This window comes from Ranitomeya imitator, chromosome 1 (genome assembly GCF_032444005.1).
Source record: "Ranitomeya imitator isolate aRanImi1 chromosome 1, aRanImi1.pri, whole genome shotgun sequence".
Classification (NCBI taxonomy): domain Eukaryota; kingdom Metazoa; phylum Chordata; class Amphibia; order Anura; family Dendrobatidae; genus Ranitomeya; species Ranitomeya imitator.
In genome coordinates, this window is record NC_091282.1 from 44,188,845 (window position 1) to 44,202,300 (window position 13,456).

At 43.7% G+C, this 13,456-nt stretch overlaps 1 protein-coding gene across 9 annotated transcripts in view; it reads left to right on the plus strand.

The window, feature by feature from the left end:
• The window catches only part of TCF4 (transcription factor 4), a 581,252-nt gene that overhangs the window by 331,582 nt on the left and 236,214 nt on the right, over positions 1–13,456 (plus strand). The window lies entirely within an intron of this gene.

The window sequence follows — 13,456 nt, forward strand, 5'->3', positions numbered from 1 at the left end:
ATGTAAAAGGGCCTTGAGGTGCGTCATGTTAAAAATTGCAGCTTTATTGATTGTTGAAAATGGATTTTTTTTCGGAGATTCGAGCCTCATGTGAGTGATGTCAGCACCAAGATATAAAATATCACAACCGAGCTGACTTAAAGAGCATTTCCTAAAATAATACTTACGTCCTCATCTGTGTTTTAAGGTCCATAATTCTGCGCTGAATAGTAGCACGGTCAAAGCTTCAGTTTCCTGACACTGAGGTCCAAGTGTCTTCACTTAGTCATCGTTACATTTTTGACCACCTGCAGCCGCCACTAGAGGGAGCTTATTGCATCATTTTTTACTGTAGCGCCCCTTGTAAAAATGTATGTGCACAGCTCCCTCTAGTGGTGACTGTATGAAGTTACACCATTGTGTACATACATTACATTATGTATCTTGTACTGACCCCAAGCTACATTCTCCAGAGCTGAATTCACAATTTTGCTGGTGATTATTAGAAACAGTCAAAAAGCTTCTTTATAGACACACGCCTGTTTACTGAGCTCCTTATTCTAGTACGGGGGGGTTGTTTATTCTACATCATTGCTATAACCTGCATGGCGAAAACATAGACATCAGTAGAGCAGATTTTGTAAAGTGAAGTTTTACTTGTTCAGTGTCAGCACAGGACTTGCTTCAGTAGTGGGAATTTACAGAAAGTGCTGTAGAGTAATAATGTAGAAAATACTACGTGTTCCTCTGCATTACCAGCACTCAACTAAACTGAGGAGGTTTGTAAAACAAGTTTATTCACGGTTTGTAATACTAACCAGCAGAATAGTGAGTGCAGCTCTGGAGTATAAGATGATGCAACTCAGGATCAGTAATGTATGTACACAGTGACTGCACCAGCAGAATAGTGAGTGCAGCTCTGGGGTATAATACAGGATGTAGCTCAGGATCAGTAATGTAATGTGTGTATACAGTGACTGCACCAGCAGAATAGTGAGTGCAGCTCTGGGGTATAATACAGGATGTAACTCAGGATCAGTAATGTAATGTATGTACACAGTGACTGCACCAGCAGAATAGTGAGTGCAGCTCTGGGGTATAATACAGGATGTAGCTCAGGATCAGTAATGTAATGTGTGTATACAGTGACTGCACCAGCAGAATAGTGAGTGCAGCTCTGGGGTATAATACAGGATGTAACTCAGGATCAGTAATGTAATGTATGTACACAGTGACTGCACCAGCAGAATAGTGAGTGCAGCTCTGGGGTATAATACAGGACATAACTCAGTATCAGTAATGTAATGTATGTACACAGTGACTGCACCAGCAGAATAGTGAGTGCAGCTCTGGGATATAATACAGGATGTAACTCAGGATCAGTAATGTAATGTATGTACACAGTGACTGCACCAGCAGAATAGTGAGTGCAGCTCTGGGGTATAATACAGGACATAACTCAGGATCAGTAATGTAATGTATGTACACAGTGACTGCACCAGCAGAATAGTGAGTGCAGCTCTGGGATATAATACAGGATGTAACTCAGGATCAGTAATGTAATGTATGTACACAGTGACTGCACCAGCAGAATAGTGAGTGCAGCTCTGGGATATAATACAGGATGTAACTCAGGATCAGTAATGTAATTGAAATGCTTTTATTCTTTGCCAGTTTTTATAGTATGATTTTTTTTTTTAATAAACTGTCTAACATACAAGATTGTCACTTTCAGTTGTTATATTTACAATTCATGATATAACAGGTGATATTATTTTTGGCTTGTGAACTTGATGATCATGTTCTCATATATTGGATTTGGTCACTTAGTTTTTTTTTGTAGTCTTTAGCTTCATGCAGTCTTAGGTGTAGCGGGGTCTGACATCTGTGACCCCGTGATATTGAATCCTCCTCCCCAGTTTCCTTTTGATACATAAATGTCTGATTTCCATTACAATTAAAGACAATTGGAGCGTTAATAACTGAGAGCAGCAGCGGGATCTTTATAGCTCCCACCGGCGGGGGATCGGCTGCACTAGAGGGTCTGCGCATGCAGCAAGGTCATTGGTCAGGACCGTTACCATAGAGGATCACCTTCAGGAAGCCTGTATTCTATCTAAGGCTACGTTCAGATTAGCGTTTCCCGACGCTGCGTCGGGAAACGCAGCGGCGACGCACGCGTCATGCGCCCCTATGTTTAACATGGGGGACGCATGCGTTTTTCTTGTTGCGTTTTCCGACATGTGCGTCGTTTTCGACGCTAGCGTCGGATGCAAGAAAATGCAACAAGTTGCATTTTTCTGGCGTCCGATTTTCGTCAAAAAACGACGCACGCGTCGAAAAACGCGTTTTTGTGTGCGTCGTGCGTTGCGTCGCCGACGCAGCGGCGCGCAACGCTAATCTGAACGTAGCTTAACAGTTATGTCGCTGGAGTCGCTCACTTTCAGAAGCTTCTGACCGGCTTTCGGGGGAATGGAGAGTGAAGCCGCTCAGAGTATGGAGGGGAAGAAACGCTAATATACTTGCCGCTAAAATTATTTTCCCGCTGCTGCCATTTTTTCGGGAGGTGAAAATAAATCCAATAGCTAACAAGTGCCGTAATGCAGAGGTCCCCAACTCCAGTCCTCAAGGCCCACCAACAGGTCATGTTTTCAGGATTTCCTTAGTCTTGCCCAGGTAATAATTGCATCACCTGTGCAATGCAAAGGAAATCCTGAAAACATGACCTGTTGGTGGGCCTTGAGGACTGGAGTTGGGGACCTCTGCCGTAATGGACCCTGTTTCGGCAAGTCTGGTCCTCGGCTGTCAGATACAGCCGGAGACCCAGGAGAGAAGGCAGAAGTGGTTTATTACCGCCTCTGTCTTGGAGATCACATGATCACCGGTCTCTGCGCAGTATAGCGGAGCTGCTGGATCCCTGCAGATCCCGATCTGCTCTGTCTGTCACTTCTATCACTATATGGAGTTGTTTTCCCAAGTAACTGGGGCATTCATGAATAAGAGGAAAATAATGAGAAATAAATCAAAAGAATATATATTCACCAGGGATCTTTTATGATTTATTTATTTTTTATATATGTGTACAAAACCGCAAAAAATGAGATAAAAAGGTATAAAAAAATAAAGTTTTCCTCCATAAAAAGTACAAAACAATCTTATTTTATTTTTCTTCTAAAATGCAAATACATTCATATTTTTTTTTTTTAAACTATACCTAATAAGTGTCTACATGACCATAATAACTGGGAGATATTATTCAACAGGTTATTTGGCGTGAAACGGTGAACAATAAGAAACATAAACTTATTAAAAAAATTGTTTTTTTTTCTCCAAATTTGCATCCGCCCCTCAAAAAAAAAAATTATATAAACTGCATGGTGTCCCAAAACAGCAACAAAAAATAATACAATTTCTCCTGCATTAAACACATTATTGTCTGAGCAGATTAATATATATAATTGTAGGACAAAATCCAGTATAATTGGTCATTAACTCATATAAAACGCTTGTCCGGACACTTAAAGAAAGTTAAGAAAGCTGTAAGATATGTAATTTAGGCTTCTTTCACACTAGCGTTGGAATCTCCCCGTCGCAATGCGTCGGGGAGAGATTCCGACGCTAGTGTTTAGCGCATTGCTCAATAGAGGCAGCGGATGCATTTCTCCGGCGCATCCGCTGCCCCATTGTAAGGTGCGGGGAGGTGGGGGCGGAGTTCCGGCCACGCATGCGCGGTCGGAAAAAGCGGTCCGTCAGGAGCAAAAAACGTTACATGTAGCGTTTTTTGCTCCCGACGGTCCGCCAAAGCACGACGCATCCGTGTGGCAATCCGTCGCAAATGCGTCGTCAATACAAGTCTATGGGGAAAAAAACGCATCCTGCAAGCACTTTTGCAGGATGCGTTTTTTCTGCAAAACGATGCATTGTGACGGATTGCAGAAAACGCTAGTGTGAAAGTAGCCTTACTTTAATGATCCTGTTCCAACACTTTCCCTGCCCCTCACCACGTGACCACTGTAGCGGTGATGTGTTGGTCACCACTGCAGACAGTGATTAGCTGCAGCAGTCACATGTCCATCTGAGCCAAACAAGCAGTGATGTGCTGTGTGCCTCCTGTTGGGTGCAAAGGACATGTGACCAACGGTGATGCATTAATCACTCTGGCCTACGATTGCCTGCAGCGGTCACATGTCCATCCTGATGGAGCAGAAAATAGTAGGGGACTTGGAAGACTTTGGAAGAGGGGATGTAAATTTCACTTCTTTTTTTATTTTACATGATTAATTTTACAATATAATTTATTTAGGGCCTAGGTGTCCAGTGGGCGGTCTTTATGGGTGCTTGACAGTTTTCCTGTTTGAGTGTGCATACAGAGTTGGCTGTCAATCACTGAGAAGGACCGCCCACCGGACTCCTAAGCGAAGAATAATGGGCAGGATGGACAGTTTCCCTTTAAGATTTTGGCTTACAAAGCCCCTTATTCCACAAATTCTCATAGTTACCCTCTTTCTGTATGTTAAACGTTAAAATACCCCCTTAATAAAGCCAGGGCGAGAGGCTCGTCGCCAGCCGGAGATTCCCAGGAGCGCAGCACCGTGGGAGCGTGTAAATACGGGGGGGGGGGAAGACTTTGTGCTTTTTGCTACACTTACCCTCCTGATCCCTTCTCCTTTGCTCCGGTCACCGCAAACAACACTCATTAGCGGCTCCATAGAGCACTAATTAACACCAGAGGTGAAAAAGTAAAAAAAAAAAAAAAAAAATTACGAAAAAAAAAAAAAATCACTTGACCAAACGCCCAATTGATTAATTACAAAGCACACGAGAATCGGCGGAGGCGCTAATCTTAAGCAGCGAAAACTCTTGTATTGCACTTGGAAAGGAGCCCGAAGTTCACAGCCCCATACCTGAGCAGGGGCTTTGGGATAAAATGAGCCTTCATTTCGCGAGATCCTTCCCGTCTTTGTCAGCATAATGATGATTTATGGATTTGCATGTTCAAAGAGATTTGCGCGACGGATTTATTCGAGAAATTTACATAGATTGCAGAAAGAACATCTTTATTTTCCAGCGAAGTATCTGAGCGAGCAGCGGAGATGTGAGTGCATCAGTAGCTGCGTGCTTGATAAACCAGGTGTCAGCCTGTATAAAACAGCTGTATCTCAATGAATTTTTTTTTTTTTTTTTCCCCTCCTGCACCGTTCGCCGGCCTCGTTTATTTATTTCTTTCCGGCGAGTGCATTAACGATTCCAGCTCCCGAGCGGAAAGCCTCTACAGCCACACATTTCCTCGTGCTGGGTCTGGGATTTTAGAGACGGATTTTACTTTACAGACCTTTTACTACTTGGGGTTTCATTGTGTCGGAGATTTAAAGACCCCAAAAATTAAATCTGAAAAAATAGAGTAAAAAAATATTCCATCCTTTAATTTTACTTTGGATTGCAAAATTATGTAGCTCATCTCATTTCATTGATTTACAGTATTTTTTTTAGTATATTTATTCACATATTTTATTTTCTTATTATTTATTTTATTTATTTTATTTTAATTTTACTATTATATTCTGGGGTCAGCCCCCCCGCTGTTCTGAAAATACTCACCAGGCTCCCTCATTGGCTGTCGCTGCTTCCTGTCCTGGCCGCATCTTCTCCTGTATACGGTCACATGGGGCCGCTCATTTACAGTCATGAATATGCGGCTCCACCCCTATGGGAGGTGGAGCCGCATATTCATGACTGTAAATGAGCGGCCCCACGTGACCGCATACAGGAGAAGATGCGGCCAGGACAGGAAGCAGTGCCACCGAGGGAGCCGGGTGAGTATTTTCAGAACAGCGGAGGGGTGGGGGGTGGAGGGGGCGCACAGGTTTGGGCACATAGATCTTTATTTTAAACACGATTATTCATATCTTCTCTACAGCAAACGCTGCTGCAGGGAAGATATGAATCGTGGCTTCAGCACTATGCAGGGGACAGCGCTAAACTTTAGCGCTGTCTCTTGCACGGTGCGTGTGGTACCCAGTGGGCACACGGGCGGCACACGTGTGCCGCACGTGTGCCACACTGATGTGCCACAGAAACGCAGGGGCACACGGACACGGATAATTCCGGTACTGATTTTTTCCGGTACCGGAATTATCTGGACGTGTGGGACAGCCCTTAGGCTGCGCCGACAATGAGTTTTGGTGAGTTTTTGACGCACTGCGAATTTTGGCTATAACAAAAACGCAGCGTCTTACAGTTCTGACAAAGTGGATGGGATTTATAGAAATCTCCTGCCCACTGCGCTTCTTTTTTGTTCAGCGTAAACGGACCTGAGTTGCGGCTTTCAGACCAGTAACATGACAATTTCTCTGGCAAATATGATGAGTTTTCTGTGTGGCTTTTTCCCGTAGACTTGTATTAGGCACAGAAATCCAGAAGTAAAAAATGCTCGTGACTGGCGAAAACCCGTCAAAGACACGTGTAATCAGCGCACGACTGTATCACTAACGTTTTGTCAAAGACAAATACCAGGAAGTATCAAAAACAAAGCAGCTTAAATTATAATATGGCATATTAGCAAAAGGGTCAAAAATCCGTTAAGAATGCATGGAAAAACAACGCGATTAAAAAAGTGATATTAATTTACTCAGCAGGAAGAGAAATGGTGTAGATAATCTGCAACATCAAAAACTCACCAAAAGTTTATCATGGGAACGTTGCCTTAGTCAGACGCTTTTCAGAATATACATTACAGACCAAAAGTTTGGACACACCTTCTCATATAAAGATTTTTCTGTATTTTCATGGCTATGAAAATTGTATATTCATAGTGAAGGCATCAAAAGTATGAATTAACACATGTGGAATTATATAGTTAACCGAAAATTGTGAAACAACTGAAATTATGTCTTATATTCTAGGTTTTTCAAAGTAGCCACCTTTTGCTTTGATGACTGCTTTGCATACTCTTGGCATTCTCTTGATGTGCTTCAAGAGGTAGTCACCACTCACCAGCAATAGTCTTCCAACAATCTTGAAGGAGTTCCCAGAGATGCTTAGCACTTGTTGGCCCTTTTGCTTTCACTCTGCGGTCAGGGTTCAGGTCTGGTGACTGTGGAGGCCAGGTCATCTGGCGTAGCACCCCATCACTCTCTTTCTTGGTTAAATAGCCCTTACACAGCCTGGAGGTGTGTTTGGTGTCATTGTCCTGTTGAAAAATAAATGATGGTCCAACTAAACGCAAACCGGATGGAATAGCATGCCGCTGCAAGATGCTGTGGTAGCCATGCTGGTTCAGTATGCCTTCAATTTTGAATAAACCCCCAACAATGTCACCAGCAAAGCCCCCCACACCATCACACCTTCTCCTCCATTCTTCACGGTGGGAACCAGGCAAGTACATCCGTTCACCTTTTCTGCGTCACACAAAGACACAGTGATTGGAATCAAATATCTCAAATTTGGACTCATCAGACCAAAGCACAGATTTCCACTGGTCTAATGTCCATTCCTTTTGTTTTTTAGCCCAAACAAGTCTCTTCTGCTTGTTGCCTGTCCTTAGCAGTGGTTTCCTAGCAGCTATTTTACCATGAATGCCTGCTGCACAAAGTCTCCTCTTAACAGTTGTTGTAGAGATATGTCTGCTGCTAGAACTCTGTGTGGCATTGACCTGGTCTCTAATCTGAGCTGCTGTTAACCTGCGATTTCTGAGGCTGGGGACTTGGATAAACATCCTCAGAAGCAGAGGTGACTCTTGGTCTTCCTTTACTGGGGCGGTTCTCATGTGAGCCAGTTCCTTAGTAGCGCTTGATGGTTTTTGCTACTGCGCTTGGCTACACTTTCAAAGTTTGCCCAATTTTTCAGACTGACTGACCTTCATCTCTTAAAGTAATGATGGCCACTCAGTTTTCTTTACTTAGCTGCTTTTTTCTATCAGCTGTGTATCCACCAGACTTCTGCTCAACACAACTGATGGTCCCAACCCCATTTATAAGGCAAGAAATCCCACTTATTAAACCTGACAGGACACACCTGTGAAGTGAAAACCATTCCCGGTGACTACCTCTTGAAGCTCATCAAGAGAATGCCAAGAGTGTGCAGCCAAGCAGTCATCAAAGCAAAAGGTGGCTACTTTGAAGAACCTAGAATATAAGACATAATTTCAGTTGTTTCACAATTTTTTGTTAAGTATATAATTCCACATGTGTTAATTCATAGTTTTGATGCCTTCAGAGTGAATGTACAATTTTCATAGTCATGAAAATACAGAAAAATCTTTAAAAGAGAAGGTGTGTCCAAACTTGTGGTCTGTACTGTACTTCTGAAAATGTGTTAGAAAAAGGAAAGAGAGAAAGAAAGAACGACATAGAGCGAGAAAGAGAAAGAGAGAGAGGGGAAGACATTATGAAAAGGAAGAAAGGAGTTAGGGAGGTATGAAGGGATAGAGAGAAAAAAAGAAACAAAGAACAAGAAAGAATGAAAGAAAAATTAAGAAAAGTAGTAAGAGAAAGAAAGAGAACAAGTAAGAGAAAAAAAGAAAGGAGTTAGGGAGATAGATTGGGATGGAGAGCAAATTATAGAAAGTTTGAAAAGAAAAAGAATGAAAGACGCCAATGATGTACTCTAGTATACTAATGCAATACTAATGCCGGCATCCCTGCCTGTTCCCCCTTCCTCCTCCCGGAAGGGATGCTGACATACTGACCGCCCTGGCCACGGGGAAGAGACCTTGTTCCCTGCCGCGGTTCCCGTGGGCATGTCCATGCCGTGCAGGTCTCCCAGTGGCGTGCCTACTTTGGACATGCCTCAAGCCAATATCTGGGAGGCATCAAGTATATAAGGCACGCTCCCCAGTAGGGAGGTGCCTGAGCATCGTTCCCCATTTTGTAGTGTTGTACAACTAGTGAGTTGCCAGGTCCTTGTATCTCATACTGTGTTAGTCTGAATCTTTTCCTAAATCCCATGTAATGTAGCCCAGAACCCTTCAGCAGTACCTGAGCCTTGAAGTCACACTTGTGTGCCTGAGTCTGACACCACTCCAGCGGTACCTGAATCTTGACACCACACTTGTGGCACATGAACCCTGACATCGTACCTGTGGTACCTGAACTTTGAATCCACTGCTGAGGTACCTGAGCCCTGACACCACTCCGGCGGTACTTGATCCTGACACCGCTCCGACAGTACCTGATCATGACACCACTCCGGCGGTACCTGAGCCTGATGTTGCATCGGCAATAACTGAATCTGAAGCCACTCCCATGGTACCTGAACCTGTAACCTTTCCGGTTGTACTAGAACCTACACATGTGTCAGTCCTGGTTAGTGTTCCAGCGACCGTACTGTCGGAGCCTGTTCCAATATTCGAATCCTGTCCTGTCTGTGACTCTGAGTCTGTGTCCGTTCTGTCCGGTGACTCAAAACCCATGTAGTTTCAACAGTGTCTGAATTCAGCCCTGACAGAGACTCCAAGCCCGTGTCCATGTCCGCGATCTCCCCTTGAGTTATATTTCAGATTGGTGTCTTGAAGCTGCTGGGCACCAGGGCAAAATGTGTGATAGGACCCCCTGTGCCTTTACTAATGCTGGAGTCTTCCTATGCAGCACCAGGGTTGGAGAGCGAGCATTGCCCGTGTAGACCCTGTAGCTTCATCTCCATTATTGTTCGCTGCAGTGAGAAAAGCATCAAGAAAGCTCTTACAATGAGAATTTTCCAGTTAAATCATTTGTAGTGATATCCTTAGTATCAGACTTAGGTTTTGTTGTCATCTAGCCTAAAGGATGTGGAAAAAAGAACAGATGAATTCATTCCTCTGGTCTTCAAGGTCTCAGAATGAAGTCATGGGATTGTAATGTTAGAATTTAGAAAATGTCCTCTCCGGGGAACTCGCTCCGAAAAGATATATTCATCACTGGAGAAGGAAGCAGAATGGACTGTAGACTGTGTGATTTCATTTTTAAAAGAAACACATGGGCAGAGGGACCTTGGGGGCGACTTACAGAGAAAACTGCACTATAAATCAGACATAAACAAAGGCAGAGATTGAGAAAATGGCGAATCTCAAATACAAAAGTAATCAATGAGCAGATAAATAAGTTGTCTTCATTTTGTGCTCACTGTGAAGTCGTAAAATGCACCAAATTTGAAGCAAGACTAATTGGTAAAAAAAAAATCAGTCAACAAGCTATAAGGCCAAGAGATGGTCTAAAGAAGGGAAAAGAAGTTCAACCTGTCTGGCACGTTGTGCCAAATTTATCATGCCAAGTGCACCATTTTCCTAAATTATTCCAAAGTCTTAAACTTTTGCATCCTCCAACTGTAATATGTCCTCCCAATGTCTCTTATAACCACCGACATCCTATACACAATTCAGAAAGTGGCTTCATTCAGTACAAGTCTCAACAGTCGAACATCTACAAGCATCAACAGCCGAGTATCTACAGTACAAGTATCTACTGCCAAGTATCTACTAGTATCAACAGCCGAGTGTCTACAGTATCAGTATCAACAGCCAAGTATCTACAAGTATCAAGAGCCAAGTGTCATGATCCAGGCCGGGTTTTGAGTCCTGTCTACCCCTTTCCTGGTCTGGTCATGTCAGTGGTCAACTTTGATCTGCCTCATTTTGGGTTCAGGTTTGCTATTTATCTCCGCTGCATCCTGCAGGCCGTGTCAGTTATATTTTCTGCCTTTGGCGTGAGTATCTGACTCTGGGGTTATCCTGATTTTTCCTGCTGCTTTATCTGACTTCGCTCATGTCTGTTCCCTCCTCTCTCCCCATCCTGACTTAGTGTTCCCCTTAGCATTTGGATTTCCCGGTGTTTCGACTCGGCTTTGATTCTGTCATGACTTTGTCTCTTGCTTCTGGTACTTCGGCTTCTGACTGGTACAGCTCCCCGCTTACTCTGTATTTTGTGTTTTCCCTTTGTACGGCATTACTCTCCCGGTTTTCAACCGGCTTGTTTGACTTCTCTGCTGCCACCTGGTGGTAGCCTCCCTGCAGCGCTGCAGGTCTGTTCTGGCAGACTTTCTGTCCTCCCTCCACTCTGCATCAACAGCCGAGTATCTACAAGCATCAACAGCCAAATATCTACATTAAAAGCATCAACAGAATCTACGGAACAAGTATCAACAGCTGAGCATCAACAGTACAAGCATCAACAGCCGAGTATCTACAGTACTAGTATCAACAGCCAAGTATCTACAAACATCAACAGCCGAGTATCTACAAGCATCAACAGCCGAGTATCTACAGTACTAGTATCAACAGCCAAGTATCTACAAACATCAACAGCCGAGTATCTACAAGTATCAACAGCCGAGTATCTACAGTACTAGTATCAACAGCCAAGTATCTACAAACATCAACAGCCGAGTATCTACAAGCATCAACAGCCGAGTATCTACAGTACTAGTATCAACAGCCTAGTATCTACAAGTATCAACAGCAAGAACTTTCAAACTCATATCTCAAAAAAAAGTTCCCCTTTTGGTGGAAAAGTAGATCTACCCCATACCTATTGCAAATGTGGCATATTCCCAGGACTAGATTACAACCAGTACCAAGGTGGTACATACAGTGGGTACGGAAAATATTCAGACCCCTTTAAATGTTTCACTCTTTGTTTCATTGCAGCCATTTGGTAAATTCAAAAAAGTTCATTTTTTCTCATTAATGTACACTCTGCACCCCATCTTGACTGAAAAAAAACAGAAATATAGTAATTTTTGCAAATTTATTAAAAAAGGATAACTGAAATATCACATGGTCATAAGTATATAGACCCTTTGCTCAGTATTGAGTAGAAGCACCTTTTGAGCCAGTACAGCCATGAGTCTTATTGGGAATGAAGCAACAAGTTTTTCACACCTGAATTTGGGGATCCTCTGCCATTCTTCCTTGCAAATCATCTCCAGTTCCGTCAGGTTGGATGGTGAACGTTGGTGGACGCCATTTTCAGGTCTCTCCAGAGATGCTCAATTGGGTTTAGGTCAGGGCTCTGGCTGGGCCTGTCAAGAATCGTTACAGACTTGTTCTGAAGCTATTCCTTTGTTATTTTAGCTGTGTGCTTAGGGTCATTGTCTTGTTAGAAGGTGAATCTTCGGCCAAGTCTGAGGTCCAGAGCACTCTGGAAGAGGTTTTCATCCAGGATATCTCTCTACTTAGCCACATTCATGTTTCCTTCAGTGACAACCAGTCGTCCTGTCCCTGCAGCTGTAAAACACCCCCATAGCATGATTCTGCCACCACCATGTTTCACTGTTGGGATTGTACTGGGCAGGTGATGAGCAGTGCCTGGTTTTCTCCACACATACCGCTTAGAATTATCACCAAAAAGGTCTGACATGCACTGTGAGCTGTGAGGTCTCATATTGACAGGTGTGCGCCGCTCCAAATCAAGTCCTATCAGTTTATTTAAACACAGCTGGACTCCAATGAAGGAGGAGAACCGTCTCAAGGAGGATTACAGGGAAATGGACAGCATGTGACTTAAATATGAGTGTCTGAGCAAAGAGTCTGAATACTTAAGACCATGTGATATTTCAGTTTTTCTTTTTTATAAAATTTGCAAAAATTTCTACATTTCTGTTTTTTTTTCAGTCAAGATGGGGTACAGAGTGTACATTAATGTGAAAAAAATGAACTTTAAAATTAAACTTTAAACGGGTATGAAATACTTTCCGTACCCACTGTACTGTACAAGACTATACAGGTAGGTCATACAGCAGCTATGGAACCCTTAGGCCGGTTTCACACGTCAGTGTCTCCGGTACGTGAGGTGACAGTTTCCTCACGAACTGGAGCCACTGACACACGTAGACGCATTAAAATCAATGCATCTGTGCAGATGTCATTGATTTTTTGCGGACCGTGTCTCCGTGTGCCAAACACGGAGACATGTCAGTGTTTATGGGAGCGCACATATTACACGGACCCATTAAAGTCAATGGGTCCGTGTAAAACACGTACCGCACACGGACGTTGTCCGTGTGCAGTCCGTGTGCCGTGCAGGAGACAGCGCTCCAGTAAGCGCTGCCCCCCCTACATGGTGCTGAAGCCGCGATTCATATCTTCTGTGCAGCAGCGTTTGCTGCAGAGAAGATATGAATAATCCATTTTTTTTAAGTTTATCGTGTATAAAATAAAGGTCCATGTCCCCACCCCCTGTGTGCCCCCCCCACTGTTCTGAAAATACTCACCAAACTCCCTCATTGGCTGTTGCTGCTTCCTCTCCTGGCCGCACCTTCTCCTGTATGCGGTCACGTGGGGCCGCCGGTTACAGTCATGAATATGCGGCTCCACCTCCCATAGGGGTGGAGCCGCATATTCATTACTGTAAATGAGCGGCCCCACGTGACCGCATACAGGAGAAGGTGCGGCCAGGAGAGGAAGCAGCGACAGCCAATGAGGGAGCTTGGTGAGTATTTTCAGAACAGTGGGGGGGGCACACAGGGGGTGGGGACATGGACCTTTATTTTATACACGATAAACTTA